Genomic DNA, 14,185 nt, shown 5'->3' on the forward strand with positions numbered 1-14,185 from the left:
ACGTACAAACAACAGAGCAAAGGCGTGATTTATATAGTGAGAAAGCATGAACATTGTCACCCAGGGCGAGCATCCCTTGAAAGGCAGAATGCCCTTTACTCGCGGGTAATGCTAACGTTGCATAGACGTCGTGCACCGATTCAGTAGAGAACTAGACTGTAGGGTACTATGCTAAGTGGCTACTGTACATACGCACTACCTCTTCTTGTCCCCATCAACACCCTTCATCCCTCTTTCATTCCCCTTTTCCTTATCCCCTGTGTAGAGTAGCAGGCTAGAGCGAACTAGCTCAGGCCGACCTCTTTACCTTCTAACAAATTCTCACTCTCTCTCTCTCAGTAGAGAAGAACATAGATATAACCAGAAAACTGTAGTCAATGCACTTTATCAGCTTAGGGATTGTACCTCGTTTATCCTGTGATCTGCTGCTTAACAAACCATAAATACTGCCTGTTCGTAGGAATTTGTTGCCATTTTACCGTTCTCTTCATCTGGTTAGAGATTTTTTGCCATCAGACATTCACTAGTTATGTTTGTGCGGTGTTTAAATGTACTCGTGATGCTAAAATACTGCACGGAATATGGCTACAGCCACGCTTTCGGTCACGAAGAGGTCGCTTTTTACAAGTTTCCTCGGAATCAGAGGAAGGCTGCGAAATAGGTCGCTGTAGTTAAAAGAAAAAAGACTTCAAACCAATTAGATAAATGTGCTGTACTCCAAGCAATGAGGTTACGGCGACTATGTACGAAGCACAGCTCCCATGCAGTCGCTGGGATTGGTGATCAAGAGTGTGCGACTGAACCGCGACGCGGTTCCTTCAGTTTTCCGCGCCTGAGGGGATCCTCAGCGCCACCACGAGTTGCCTTCGGGAAAAAAAAAACTGAGGCAAGGTTGTAAGACTGCTTATGTGCCATAGCAGCACGTAGTCATGTGGTTAGCACACGCTTACCGCAGCCGTTATCAGCTCACTGTGCTGTCTCACTTCCACGACGCTCACTTTGAATCTCTCTGGAAAGCTCGGATTGCGAGCCGTTACGCAGACACCATTCATCGTAGTTTTGCTCGATCTGGGGCCCAGTAGGCCGTGATCTCCCTGTTTCAACGACAGGCCGCGATCGCACCTTTGAATATATATATCAGAGCCAGTCCTGATCGACAACGAAAGTGACCGTGTAACACGGGCGCATTATTTACATTCCGGCACGGGTAACACTTTTTCCATCAAAATCCAGAATCATCGACGCATTCATACAACAATCACTGTATGATTATTCAGACAACTTTTAATCGCTACCGTATCACTGAATCACTGCGGAATGCCACCACATGAACTACCGAATGCCACCACATGAGCAAAATTTTAGTCCAAGGTGTCCGTGAAGACTTTAAGTCTCGATTTGAATCATTGCTTTTGTGGCAAATTCGATAACAGCGAATACTACTGATTTCGCATATTGTAAGCAAACGTACCAATGACATGTAAAGTGCTCATGCCCCTAGCTTTCTTGTTGATTGGTATGCGGGGTTTAACGTCCCAAAACCACCATATGATTATGAGAGACGCCGTAGTGGAGGGCTCCGGAAATTTCGACCACCTAGGGTTCTTTAACGTGCACCCAAATCTGAGCACATGGGCTTACAACATTTCCGCCTCCATCGGAAATGCAGCCGCCGCAGCCGGGATTCGATCCCGCGGGTCAGCAGCCGAGGACCTTAGCCACTAGACCACCGCGGCGGGGCTAGCTTTCTTGTTCAGAAACTCGGCCTGTACAACATTTTTTTGCTGTTTACAACGTACACTGTGCTGAAAGGCGCCCCTCATGGCAGTATACAAGGCCGAGAACGATTTATGCAGACGTCCTACGTATCAGCATATTTTAAATGAAGGCTGTGGTGTTGTTATCGCACTTCACTGCAAAAAAAAAGAAAAAAACTGTGGGCTGCTAAATAGTATCTTAGCCTGAATGTTCAGGTCCATCTTATTTTGCATGTATCCTCCTTAGTACGCATTTGGACGCACTGAGTACATGAGCACATGTGGCAAAAACAGGTATATACAGATATCCGTAAGCAGCATCAAAATCAGGCACTTCACACGACACTCGCATGCTTCGAACGCAGCTAATATACCGCCTGCATTTTAAAACACCATAGCTGTAGTACTGTCCAGAATTTATAAAAAGCGAAGGTATTTTAAACAGAACTGCGATATATGTGCCAAACTATACATCGCAAGCATGTACCGCATTTCCGAGCATGTCACCCCTACGGCAAAGAGCGGCATTCATGTGGCTTTTTTTTTTCTCGCAATAGCAGACTGACTCATTGTTTGTTTTTTTCCCCGCTGCGACGGGTAATACCCTCCGCGTCAACAACGTTGCATTGCGAGTACTCAAATACACGAGCAGTTGATATTTCCGTACGATGCCCGCGCGTAGCGCGGACCATGCCAATACGCGGCTAAAAGCAAGTGCCGATGCTGCCGTTTCTTATTGAATTATATATCCACGGTTAGACGTATCATTTGTATCAGTTTACTACAGTGAAATTAAGCACGTACCAGCTTACGTTTCCGACGTGGGTGAAGGTGGCTGGTTAGGACTTCTCTCCTGCGCCGCATCATCGGCGCTGACATTGTCTCCGGTCGTCCAGACACTGCGATCCAGACTCCGGTGTTCCAGACACTGCGATCAGACTCAACTCCGTCTCTAAGGTATAAGGCAAAAAAACTTGTTTATTTAACTGCGTTCGGAAGCGCTCTGCTGTCACTTGAGCGTCCCCGTGTCCCTCGCTCGCGCTCTTCTTCTTTCTCGTTTCCTTTTCCCAGCCCAGAACGTGAAAAATAATCAACATTCCCGGCCGCCCAAAGTTTAACACATAGTTCAAGTGGTTACACTCTTTGTATCGGCCTGATCGCAAGGTGACCGCCTTGCAACTTGATCTTGCAAGAACGAATGAGACCGTCTGCACTGCGGTACACTTCCGTGACCCTTGCAAGCTTCCATAGCTGGCGTGGAGCTGGCGTGGCGTCCGCATGCACGATAACGATGTCCCCTTGCTTCAATGCTGTATTCGATTTCGTGTCGGCAAAGTGTGCAGATCGTAACTGCAACAGGTATTCTTTTTGCCAACGCTTCCAAAAACTTTCAACCAGCAGCTTCCTGTAGTTGTGTCTGCGTATGGCGTCTTATCGTTTAGAATTACTGTTGACTTCGTCAGCGGTCGCATACGGTATGGAAGTCAATCTTCGTCCAAGGAGAAGTTCTGCTGGCGTCAAAGTGCAAGGTTCTCCTGCATCTGTCTCGATGAAAGTCAGAGGCCTAGAGTTTACGACTGCTTCGACCTCCACCAGCATTGTCAATATTTCTTCGTAGTTCAGACGAGCTTTGCCGATAATTTTTCGCAGCGGAAGCTTCACTGATCGTACAAGGCGCTCCCACCATCCACCCCACCAAGGAGCATTTGGTGCTATAAACTTCCACGAAATGCCGTTGGTGCTGAGGTGCCCAGCGACGTCCTCTTGAGAGAACATTCGGTTTAGCCGCTGAGTGTTCCGTTGTCTTGTGAAAGCTTGGTGCGTTGTCAGAATAGATCCTCCTAGGTAATCCTCTCCGAGCTGCAAATCGTCGTAGGCACAGCAGGAAAGCCTAGGATGTCATTTCCGAGACAAGCTCGAGATGCACGGCTCTAGATACGGCGCACGCAAAAAGTGCAACGTAGCACTTCGTGTCCTCTTTCTACGTGCGTGCATACAGAGGGCCCGCGAAGTCGACTCCTACAACTTCGAACGGGTTTGTTGGTGTCACTCGATGACTTGTTAACGGAGCAGTCTCAGCAGTTCCTGGGCCCGCACTGAAACGCTTGCATATATTGCAGCAATGCAGCACTCTTTTTACCAAAGAGCGAGCTCGACAAATCCAGTAGCGTTCCGGAAGCTGCGTAAGTGTATCTCTAACTCCTCCATGTAAGACTTGAAGATGGGCTCTGTTTGCCAAAAGTGTCGAAAAGTGGTGACTTGATGGCATTATGATTGGGTGCTTGACATCTTGTGTGGAATGCATGAGGGATAAACGGCCTCCAATCCGAAGAATTCCGTCTTTGTCTATGTAAGGGCATAGTTCAGCGATTCGAGATGTAGACGCGACTGGTTGGCCGTTGGTCAAAGTGATGAGTTCTTCAAGAAAGCCTTGCTCTTGTGTACATCTTATCCAATACTGTTCAGCGTTCAGGATTTCTGTTGCCACGAGATGTCCTGTATGATTACTTCTTTTTCTGCATCGGTCAGTAAATCTTAAAATCCACGCGGTGACTCTGAGTAGGTTCTGAAGCCTGCTGTACCGTTGAATATCAATTATCGGAACTGAGAAGCGTGTCATTAGTGCGACGTGGACTGTTGTAACTTCACCTTGGGTGGCTTCCGCTATGTCTAGTTCACAGAACTGTAGGGGCTATTCAGACATCGGTTTAGTTAGACACTCGGGACCGTGCCACCATTTTGAGCTGCACAGCAGTCTTTCAAGCGTCGCGCCACGTGTGAGTAGGTCCGCCGGGTTGTCTGTTCCAGGACAGTATCTCCACTTTGATGGATCTGTAGCGCACCTAATTTCATTGACTTTATTGGCTATGAACTGTTTCCACTTTTTGACGTCACCTTTTATCCATGACAACACAATGGCGGAATCTGTCCACATCGTGTAGTCAACTTGAACATTCCTCAAAGCCCTTTTCACGTATGCCAACATTCTTGAGCCGATTAAGGCAGCCAGCAGCTCCAATCGCGGCAGCGTTGTCTCCTTAATGGGTGCTACACGGGACTTCGCAATCAACAGTATCGGCTCCTCAGGACTTGATACGACGTATATCGCTGTTCCGTATGCCGCTGGACTGGAATCGCAGAAAACATGTACTTGAAGCACATTGCTCTTCTTTGCTCCGCCGCCCAGATAGCGAGGAACGACGACGTCTTGCAGTTGCGGCAGCTGGATGACCCAATCATTCCATTCTTTTTGCAGGTCATTGGGTAGGACTTCATCCCAACCAATTCCTCGTATCCACAGTCTCTGAAACAATATTCGTATGGCAACAGTATATGGTCCTACAAATCCCAACGGGTCAAATATTCTTGATGCTGACTGCAAGACAAATCGTTTTGTACCCGTCTGTGCTATCAAAAACCGGAGTAGATTTTCAACCGAAAAGTAATTCATCCTTTGCAGGATTCCAAACCAAACCCAGGACCTTCACCAACGTTCCGTGAAGAACGGCCATCTCATTACTAGTAGATTCCACTTGATTTTCAAGCGTGCGCATCAAATTTGCTGAATTTGTTGTCCATTTTCGCAATGTCATGCCGGCCGATTTCATTATTGTGCGCGCTTCTCGGCATAGTTTAGCGGCTTCCTCTTCTGTGTCGGCACCAGTGACTAAGTCATCCACGTAAAACGACTCGGCAAGAGTTTGCGCTGTTTGTGCCATGACAGCCGGTGCTCTTTTCACGTGGTAGAGAAAGCAGCTGTGAGCGAAAGTGGGCTACTTGTGGCTCCAAAAGGCACTCGTGTCATCCTCCGCTCTTGCAGCTTGCCCTTGGATAAATCTTCTTCTGCAAACCAGAGAAAGCGGAAAGCCTCTCTGTCGTCCTCCCGAATCGCAATTTGAAGGAATGGCTTTTCTATGTCGGCGAAAACTGCCACCGGGTGCGTTCTGAAGCGTAGCAGAATTTGCACGAGGTCTTGGTATACGTTGTCACCCTTTTGAAGGCAGTCATTAAGGGACTTGCATCCTTTGGCATGTGACGCAGCGTCAAACACCACTCTCATTTTCGTCGTCAGTGCTTGTTCACGCATGACTTCCTTGTGCGGCATGTAATATAATTTCGTCATTTCTGCAGGTACGTCACTGACTACTTCGGCGTATCCTGCCCTCAAGTACTCCCTTACGGTACGGTCATACGTTTCGAGCAGTCCTTTTCTGGAGTTGAGACGGTTGACAAGCTTGTCCAGTCGAGTAACGGCTACTTGCCTGTTGCTTGCAAGCTCGAAATTATCCTTCCAAGGGAGGGTCACTTTATATTTTCCGTTTATAAAGCTAATCGTTTGCTCAAAATGCCTCATGGTGTCGCTCATTTCAGGTGGCTTTTTTATCGCGTCCGTAATTCCTACGTTTTCAAGTTCCCAAAAGGAGCGCAATATCTCGTCGGAATCGGTAGCTTGGGCTTTTAGCACGCACACCATCATTTTTGAAGTAGTGGGGTGGGACACCAAGTGCGATGTGCTTCCCTGGAAGGTCCATCCAAGCTTGGAGTTCAGTGCGATCAATGATTCGTTGCCTTCGCACCGTGAAACTTCGGCGGTCAACACTTTCCACATCCGATCGGACCCGATAAGTACGCTGATGCCACTCTTAGTTATGATAGATGGATGTTGGAGCTCATCGGCAACATCGTTTCCCAGCTTCTTGAAAGACGCAACGAAGGCTACGTCCATTGCAGTCTCTGCGATGTCTTGGCAGATGTTTGGGATCTCTATTGCAGTTAAGACTATTTCCGCGTCGGAAAACTGGCTTCGCAGTCGTAGTTCTACTATGCGACGCCTCTTAGCCTCTTGGTCCGATGTATTTGCGAAAGTATTGAAGGCTATTCGAGTTGCTCCCACGCTTTTCAGCTTGAGGTGCTTGGACAGATCTTCAGTTACGAAAGTCCTCTGACTGCCACTATCGAAAACGCCTCGTATTTAGCGGCAGGTGTCATCATTCATGGCCCATGCTCTGAAAGTCTGAAGAAAAACGAAAGTGGTAGAGTCTTTCTTGACGGGTCTTCTTGCAAGTGATGCACAGACTGTCGTAGTTTTTTTGTAGTTCTTGTTAGCATAGTCTGACTTTCGCGAACACCTATCGGGATCGCACAAGCTTGTAGCGTGTCGAGCTTGGCATTTGGAGCAGGAAATCCTCTTTTTGCAGTCCCGTGCCCGATGTCCTTTGGTGGTGCAGCGGAAGCACCTTTTGTCGTTGGAAAGCAGTTCCTTTTTCTGCGTCAGTGACAAGTCAGCTGTGCAGGCTTCCGATCCGTGATGGCTGGACGAGCAGAATAAGCAGTTGTCCTTTTTTTCTCGTACCGAGTTGCTGTGAAGCACAGATGACGTCGGTTTCCCACGCCGAGAGTACGTCGACTGACTGGCCACGGGGAGTGTTCCAGGTTCTCGTCCTTTGGCATCCTTAAAATCACTCTTCTCCAGGCTTTCCAGCTCGATACACAGGAAGTTGAGCACACGGTCCAGTCCCACGGGTGTAGCTTCAGCTCTCGAGTAATATGCCACCTGTACGGTACATGATCGATGATACTGCACGACTATATACCGTGGAAGAGCACGCAGTAGGATGTCGCAGAGCATTGACGAAAATGACGACTTGTGCACACCCAAAGTCTCTAAGCCTCGGATATTCACGAGAACTTGGTCGTACAAGCTGCGTAGCGCTTTGGTGTCAGTCGATGAACGGACAGGGCTTAACATCCGTAGCTTGGCAAAATATTCTTGCTCCAGGCGCGTCTTGTCCCCAAATCGCTTCTGTAGCATTTTGATGGCGTCACTGTAGCAACTTTCTGTCGTCGGAAGGCCCACAATTACTCAAGCAGCGTCTCCTTTAAGATACAGTCGCAGGTAATGAAACTTCTCTGTGGCAGTGATGCGATTATTACTATGAACAATTTGGTAAAATTGTTCCCAAAATTCGGTCCACTTGCATAGGTTTCCAAAAAAAGGAGCTATTGTCAGTTTAGGCAATTTAACTCCAGTTCGGTCTGATGGTGCTACGACTGTCTGGGCAACCGTTTCTTGAGTTCCGGTCGATGTCCTTAGCATGCGATATTTCTTGCTGAGAATCTCAGCGAGAATGCGCGTAGCAACGTCCTCGTATTGTAAGACAGCGTTATACTCGACCTCGAACTCCTCGTCAGGTATATGCGGCTCAATCTTGTTGTTCAGGTTTTTAAGCTCTTCGTTATTAGCCTTCAGCCTCTCATATATGGAGTTGAGCTGGTCATAGGAGGCATAGACGTTAGCGAGGAGCTCACTTGCCTCGTTTATAATCCTCGTGTTGTGTGCTCGCCGCGACGTCCTCTTCGACTTCAGTCGCTCCATACCGCTGCAGTTTACTGGTAGCTGTCCGTAGGATCCTGGTTTTCAATCCCGGTTCTTCGGCACCAATGTTTAGACGATAGCGTTCCAGACACTGCGATCAGACTCAACTCCGTCTTTAAGGTATAAGGAGGAGGAAAGAACTTTATTCAGAGCCCGGCGAGTAGATGGGGTGGGCGATTGGCCCCGCCTAGGTTACGGCCAGGAGTCCTTGAATCCTGGCGGCTTCCTCGGCCCGCTGGACGGCCCACATTTGGTCTTCGAGGACGGAACTGACCATTGCGGCCTCCCAGCGCGCGCGAAGGCTGTCAGCAGAGGCCGCATACTTGTTATGAGTACTAATCCCTCTACATTCCCATAACATATGCTCCAGAGTGGCTCTGGAGTCGCAACGCTTGCACCTGTCCGTTTTGTATATATCAGGATATATAATGTGCGATAGTGCAGGATTCGGATATGTCCTAGTTTGTAACTGCCGCCATTCGACAGACTGTCTTTTTGTTAATTTTGGGTGAGGTGGCGGGAATATGACCCTCTGTAATCTATAATGCTTTGTAATTTCATTGTATCTGGTCATTCTGTCTTCCCACTCCCACTCGTCTGCCACGCCGTAATCACCGGAGGAGGTTGGGGCGGCACTTGAGAGGGCAGCTCGGTCGGTGAGCCCTCGAGCTGCGTCATGTACAGCCCCATTGTTGCTGTCCCCCGCGATGGCATGAGCAGGTGTCCATATAATATATGTATTTCTGCGACTTGTTCGACACCCTCCTTTGAGAATATGTAGTGCCTCCGGGGAGATGCGACCGTTGGCAAAGTTTCTCACTGCCGTTTGAGAGTCACTGACTATCACGGTTGCGTTTGTCTGAGCTACAGCGAGCGCTATGGCTACCTCTTCCGCTGTCTCGGTACTTGTGGTGCGTATCGTCGCGCATGTCATACAGCGTTTGTTGCTATCGATTACGGCTGCGGTAAACCCCCGTTTGCGCTTGTATCGAGCAGCGTCTACGAAAACTGCGTCCTTGTCATTACCGAACTTTTTTTGTATTTGTTTTGCTCTTGTCTCTCGTCTAGCTTTATTGTGTTCGGGGTGCATGTTTTTTGGCAAGGGTGGTATCATCATTGTTTCCCTGGTCTCTTTTGGAATGTCCACTTTAACGCCGTGTTGCGTGTGATACGTTATACCTAGTCGCTCTAGAATATGTCTTCCTGCTCGTGTCTTAGAGAGACGTTCATATTGCGCCGTACGCTGCGCCTCAATAAGCTCATCTATTGTATTGTGCAGGCCTAACTGTAACAGTTTGTCGGTGCTTGTGCTAATCGGTAGCCCTATAGCTAGTTTGAATATTTTTCGAATGAGGCAGTCTAGCTTGATCTTTTCCGTGACTTGCCATTTTAAGTATGGCGCTACGTATACTATTCTGCTAATCACGAATGCCTGTATCAACCTTATCGTGTTTTCCTCCCGCATGCCACAGTGCTTAGTTGCTATCCTTTTTATGAGTCTCATTATTTGGGCTACAGTTGCATCCAATCGCCTGAGGATTTCTCCATTGTTGCCCTTGGCTTCGATTAGCAGACCCAGTACTCTGATCCTGTCGACTATGGGTATGGTTTTTCCATCGGCTGTTCTTAACTGTACTTCTTCTCTATGAGCAAGACCTTGCAGGCAGTTGCCTGGTTTGCGACCTCTACGAGTAGGTCTGTACAGCAACAGCTCTGATTTTTCCGCAGAGCAGGCTAGCCCAGTACCTTCCAGATACCGCTCAACCGTTTCGACTGCTGTTTGAAGCGTTTCCTCTATTTCGCCATCACTACCACTTCTCACCCATAGGGTGATGTCATCTGCATATATAGTATGATTCAGTCCTTCGATTGCTTGGAGTTTGGTTGGCAGTCCAATTAGAGCCAGATTGAATAACATAGGTGATAATACCGAGCCTTGCGGCGTACCTGCACTGCCCATCTCAATTTCCTCTGAAACTAGGTCCCCTATCATGATCTTTGCCTTCCTTCCCGTCAGGAAATTACGCACGTAATTGTACGTCCGTTGTCCCAGATCTAGATCGTTTACCCTTTTTAGCACCGTTGCATGGGTTACATTATCAAAGGCCTTCTTGAGGTCTAACCCTAGAATGGCCTTTGTCGCTGTTCCCGGATTATCTATAATCTGATGTTTTAACTGTAGCATTGCGTCTTGCGTTGAGAGGTTCCTCCTGAACCCTATCATTGTGGGTGGAAGCGCATCCCGGTCCTCTAGATAGGTAGTTATCCTCTCCAGAATCACGTGCTCCATGAGTTTCCCCACGCAAGATGTGAGAGATATGGGTCTCAAGTACGCAATCTGCACTCGCTTGCCTGGCTTGGGTATTAACACGATTTTTGCCGTCTTCCATTGTTGCGGAATCTGTCCTGCCTTCCATGATTTGTTAATGAATTCAGTTAACTTAGTTATGGACTCGTCATCCAAATTGCGTAGCGTTTTGTTAGTTATGCCATCTGGTCCAGGTGCTGATCTAGTATTGAGTTTTTGCAAGACGGCCCTCACTTCTGCCTCCCCGATCTCGTTGTCTAAATCATCATTTGCTAGCCCTGTGTAATCAGGGTGTGTAACGGGAAGCGCTTGAGAGATGTATGTTTTCTTGATTTCATTCAGGAAATCCTGCTCTGTACCTTGATATCTTTGTATTAACCGATTAATATTGTGCCTTTCTGCCAACTTGTTTCCGTCCGGGTTTAACAAATGTCTAAGGATGGTCCACGTTTTCGCCATTCCTATCTGGTTGTCCATGTCATTGCACTTTTCCTCCCACTGTTGTCTGCACAGCTGCTGGGCGTATTGCTCTATATCTCTGTTCAATTTAGCTATCTTTCTACGAAGTGTCCGGTTGTGCCTTTGGTTTTTCCACCTCCGTTGTAAACCTTCCTTAGCTTCCCACATGTGGAGAAGCTTATTGTCTACATACTCTAGCTGCGCCTCCGGCGGCACCGTTTGCGTAGCGGCCTCCACGTCTCGTTTTAACTTTTCGGTCCATTCCTCAATACTCCGTATCATTTCGTCGGGCTCCTCTCTGATGTTTCGGAACTTGTCCCAATCGACAAGTTTAAGTTGTCTGCCTTTTGCCTTCCACGGCCCTGCCCTCACCGTTATTTCAAGTATAAAATGATCGCTTCCCAAGTCATGTTGCGTATTGGTCCATTGCGTGTCCAGTATATTTTTGGTGAACGTCAAATCTGGCGTGGTATCCGCGCAAACGCTAGTACCTGTTCTTGTAGGAATGGATGGATCGGTCACGAGCGTCAGGCCCTCCTCCTGTGCGTCCAACCACAAGTTCCTGCCTTTCTGGGTTTCGATCCTGTATCCCCATGCACCGTGTGGGGCGTTGAAATCTCCTCCAATCACTAGCGCCCGGTTGCCCGTTATAGCGAGGGTTTTTCGAAACAGCGTGCGGAATTTGTGCTTTCTGCATTTAGGACTGCTGTAAATATTCAATACGAAAAGACTGTCCTCTGTTTTTCGCGTGGGTATGAGTTCGAGGAGAATGTGATTTATTGCCTTGATTTCCGTGTCATGTTGCACCACCGCGTGATTTCGCTTAACCAACGTTGCTAATACCTTTGTCTCCCCATCAGCACTGCCGAATGACTTATATCCCGACAGTTTGACCAGCCCGTGCGTTTCTTGCACCATTATAACATCCAGGGTGCTGGTGTCTTTAAGATGTTGTTGCAAAATGTATCGTTTTCGATTATATCCTCGACAATTCCATTGCCAAATCGTGTAGCTATTTTGTCTGTCCATGGCGGCGTTACAGGCTCTCTAATCCCTCGGTGGGCACCGAGGTCCTAGCGTATGGTTTAAAAGACGTCTTAACTGGGCCCCCACCACTTGACTGCGATCCCCATATTGCTAGCTTGGCGTCGAAATCAGCCACCATTTGCTGCACTTTCTGCAATATCGTCTTGCCTAGCTCCTCAATTTTGGCCTCTATGTTTGCCTCAAATCTAACTTCTTGTTGTTCGAGCTTAGTTTGCAATTTTTTTTTCAATTTGTTCTATTTTGGCTTCCATGGTGTTTGCGAATTCCTCTTGTCTTTCTTGTGGCGTCGCCACTGCTTTTGGTTTCTTTACCACGCTTTTAATCGGAGCGTTCTCTGGTTTACGTTTAACAGGGGTGAGGGCTGCTACCTCTTCCTCCATTGCTGCGTCTTTTTCCTTCATTATAACTTGTGAGGTTTCCTCGTTGCGTGTAACCCCTCCGTTTTTCGGAAAATCATTTTCTTCCCTGAGTTTTCTAATCTCATTCATAAATGCAACATTGTTCTGCCTGATCTGCGCCAATTCGTTCTCTAGCGCCTTAATTTTACATTGAAAAGCAGCCTCTGCCTCCGCGCGCGCCCCGGAGGCCACATCAGCCCAGCTCACCTGGAAGGGTCCCGCGGTGCCACGGACGCCGCTCGGTCCTTTTGAGCTTTGGGATCCTCCTCCCTCCTTTGATCGGGGAGACCCGGTGTTGCCGGTCTTGGGTCTAGACCTCGATCTGGACCTCGATCTGGACCTCGATCTGGACCTCGATCTGGATCTCGACATAGATGTGGTGGTAGTAAACGTAGAGCGGTTTTTGTTTTGTGCTTGAAGCTTGGTGAAGGCTTCTGGTCCGGATGCGTCCCGCGTTCGATGTTCCGATCTTTGACCTGAGTCACCCCATCTTTGCCTGTGAAGTGTTTTCGCTTCCGTCTCGTAGTAAAGTGTTTCTTCTTCCTCCCGTCAGGCTCGTTCCCAGCGGCGTCGTTTCACCAGATACGGTACCTTAAATCTGGCCTTGCAATGGCGATCTGCCGTCGGGTGGTCTTTGCCACACAGCTGGCACTTCACTTCGCACTCGTGCTCCTGCGGTGGGTTCTTAGTGCCACACCCTCTGCATATTCTGTTATTCGGGCTCGGGCAGACGTCAGCTCTGTGACCAAGGCGTCCACACTGGTAGCACACGTCTATTTTCTTGCAGTATAGTGAGCACTTGACCAGTGCTCTTCCGTAGCTCACATAACTTGGGACGCGATGCCCATCGAAGAGGACGATGACATTTGTGGTGTTTCCCATCCTCTTGGCCATGAGGACTGTCGGATTTCTCGGGGTTACCAGCATTTCCACGATCTCTCTTGGAGACACGTCCTGCGTTACACCTCGGATCACCCCTTTAGATGTATCTTCCGGAGCTGACTCGTACGCATTGGCTTCGAATTCTTTGTCCCCAATCTTCAGTTTAGCGATGGTTCTGTATTTTTCGGCGCGCTCCTCTGATGGTGTGCTGACCACTAGAATGTTCTGTTTATAGTTGGCACATACCGTGTCTTCTTCCGATTCATTCCTGGGTATTTTAGCGGCGTTGGCGATGCAGCATTCTAGACGATTGATCCCGTAGTCAGTGACCTTGAAGCCGTCACGTGGGCGCACAATTATCTTGTAATCTTCCTTCGGCAGACGGGGCATCCTGCTCGCAGCCGCAATTTGTCTTGCTCTCTGTCCCTTCCTCCATCTATTACTGACCACGTTCTCGCTTGAGAAGTGCGTTTCTTGGTCCTTGGCTTCATGCGTTGTGGTTTCTTTGTTGGCTCGTCCTTTTCTGTTCACAAGGCGCCAACCTGCGTCGTTCTCATACTCTTGTTGCGTGATATCTTCGCCATCCACGCTCATCGTAGCCATCCTGTGGCATTAACCCGATAATACGCCGCCTTGAAGGGGCTCAAGACGCCAGCGTCCGTGGGCTAGGCCAAGCGCATTATGCACAGCAGCAGGAGGCAACGGCGTCGTGCGTTCGTCGGCGTTACATAAATGTGGTCAATGTGCCGAAAATTAAACGTCCACCTACTTGAGAGTGGTATCGCGGGGTTCCGTGGAACTTCCACTTTCTTCACTGTAAGAAGGCGTCCATCAATTCTTCGATTTCACGCTGAGAATCCTTAAGGTATAAGTCAAAAAAAATTAACTGCGTTCGGAAGCGCTCTGCTGTCACTTGAGCGTCCCCGCGTCCCTCGCTCGCGCTCTTCTTCTTTCTCGT

This window comes from Rhipicephalus microplus, chromosome 6, assembly GCF_043290135.1.
Source record: "Rhipicephalus microplus isolate Deutch F79 chromosome 6, USDA_Rmic, whole genome shotgun sequence".
NCBI lineage: Eukaryota > Metazoa > Arthropoda > Arachnida > Ixodida > Ixodidae > Rhipicephalus > Rhipicephalus microplus.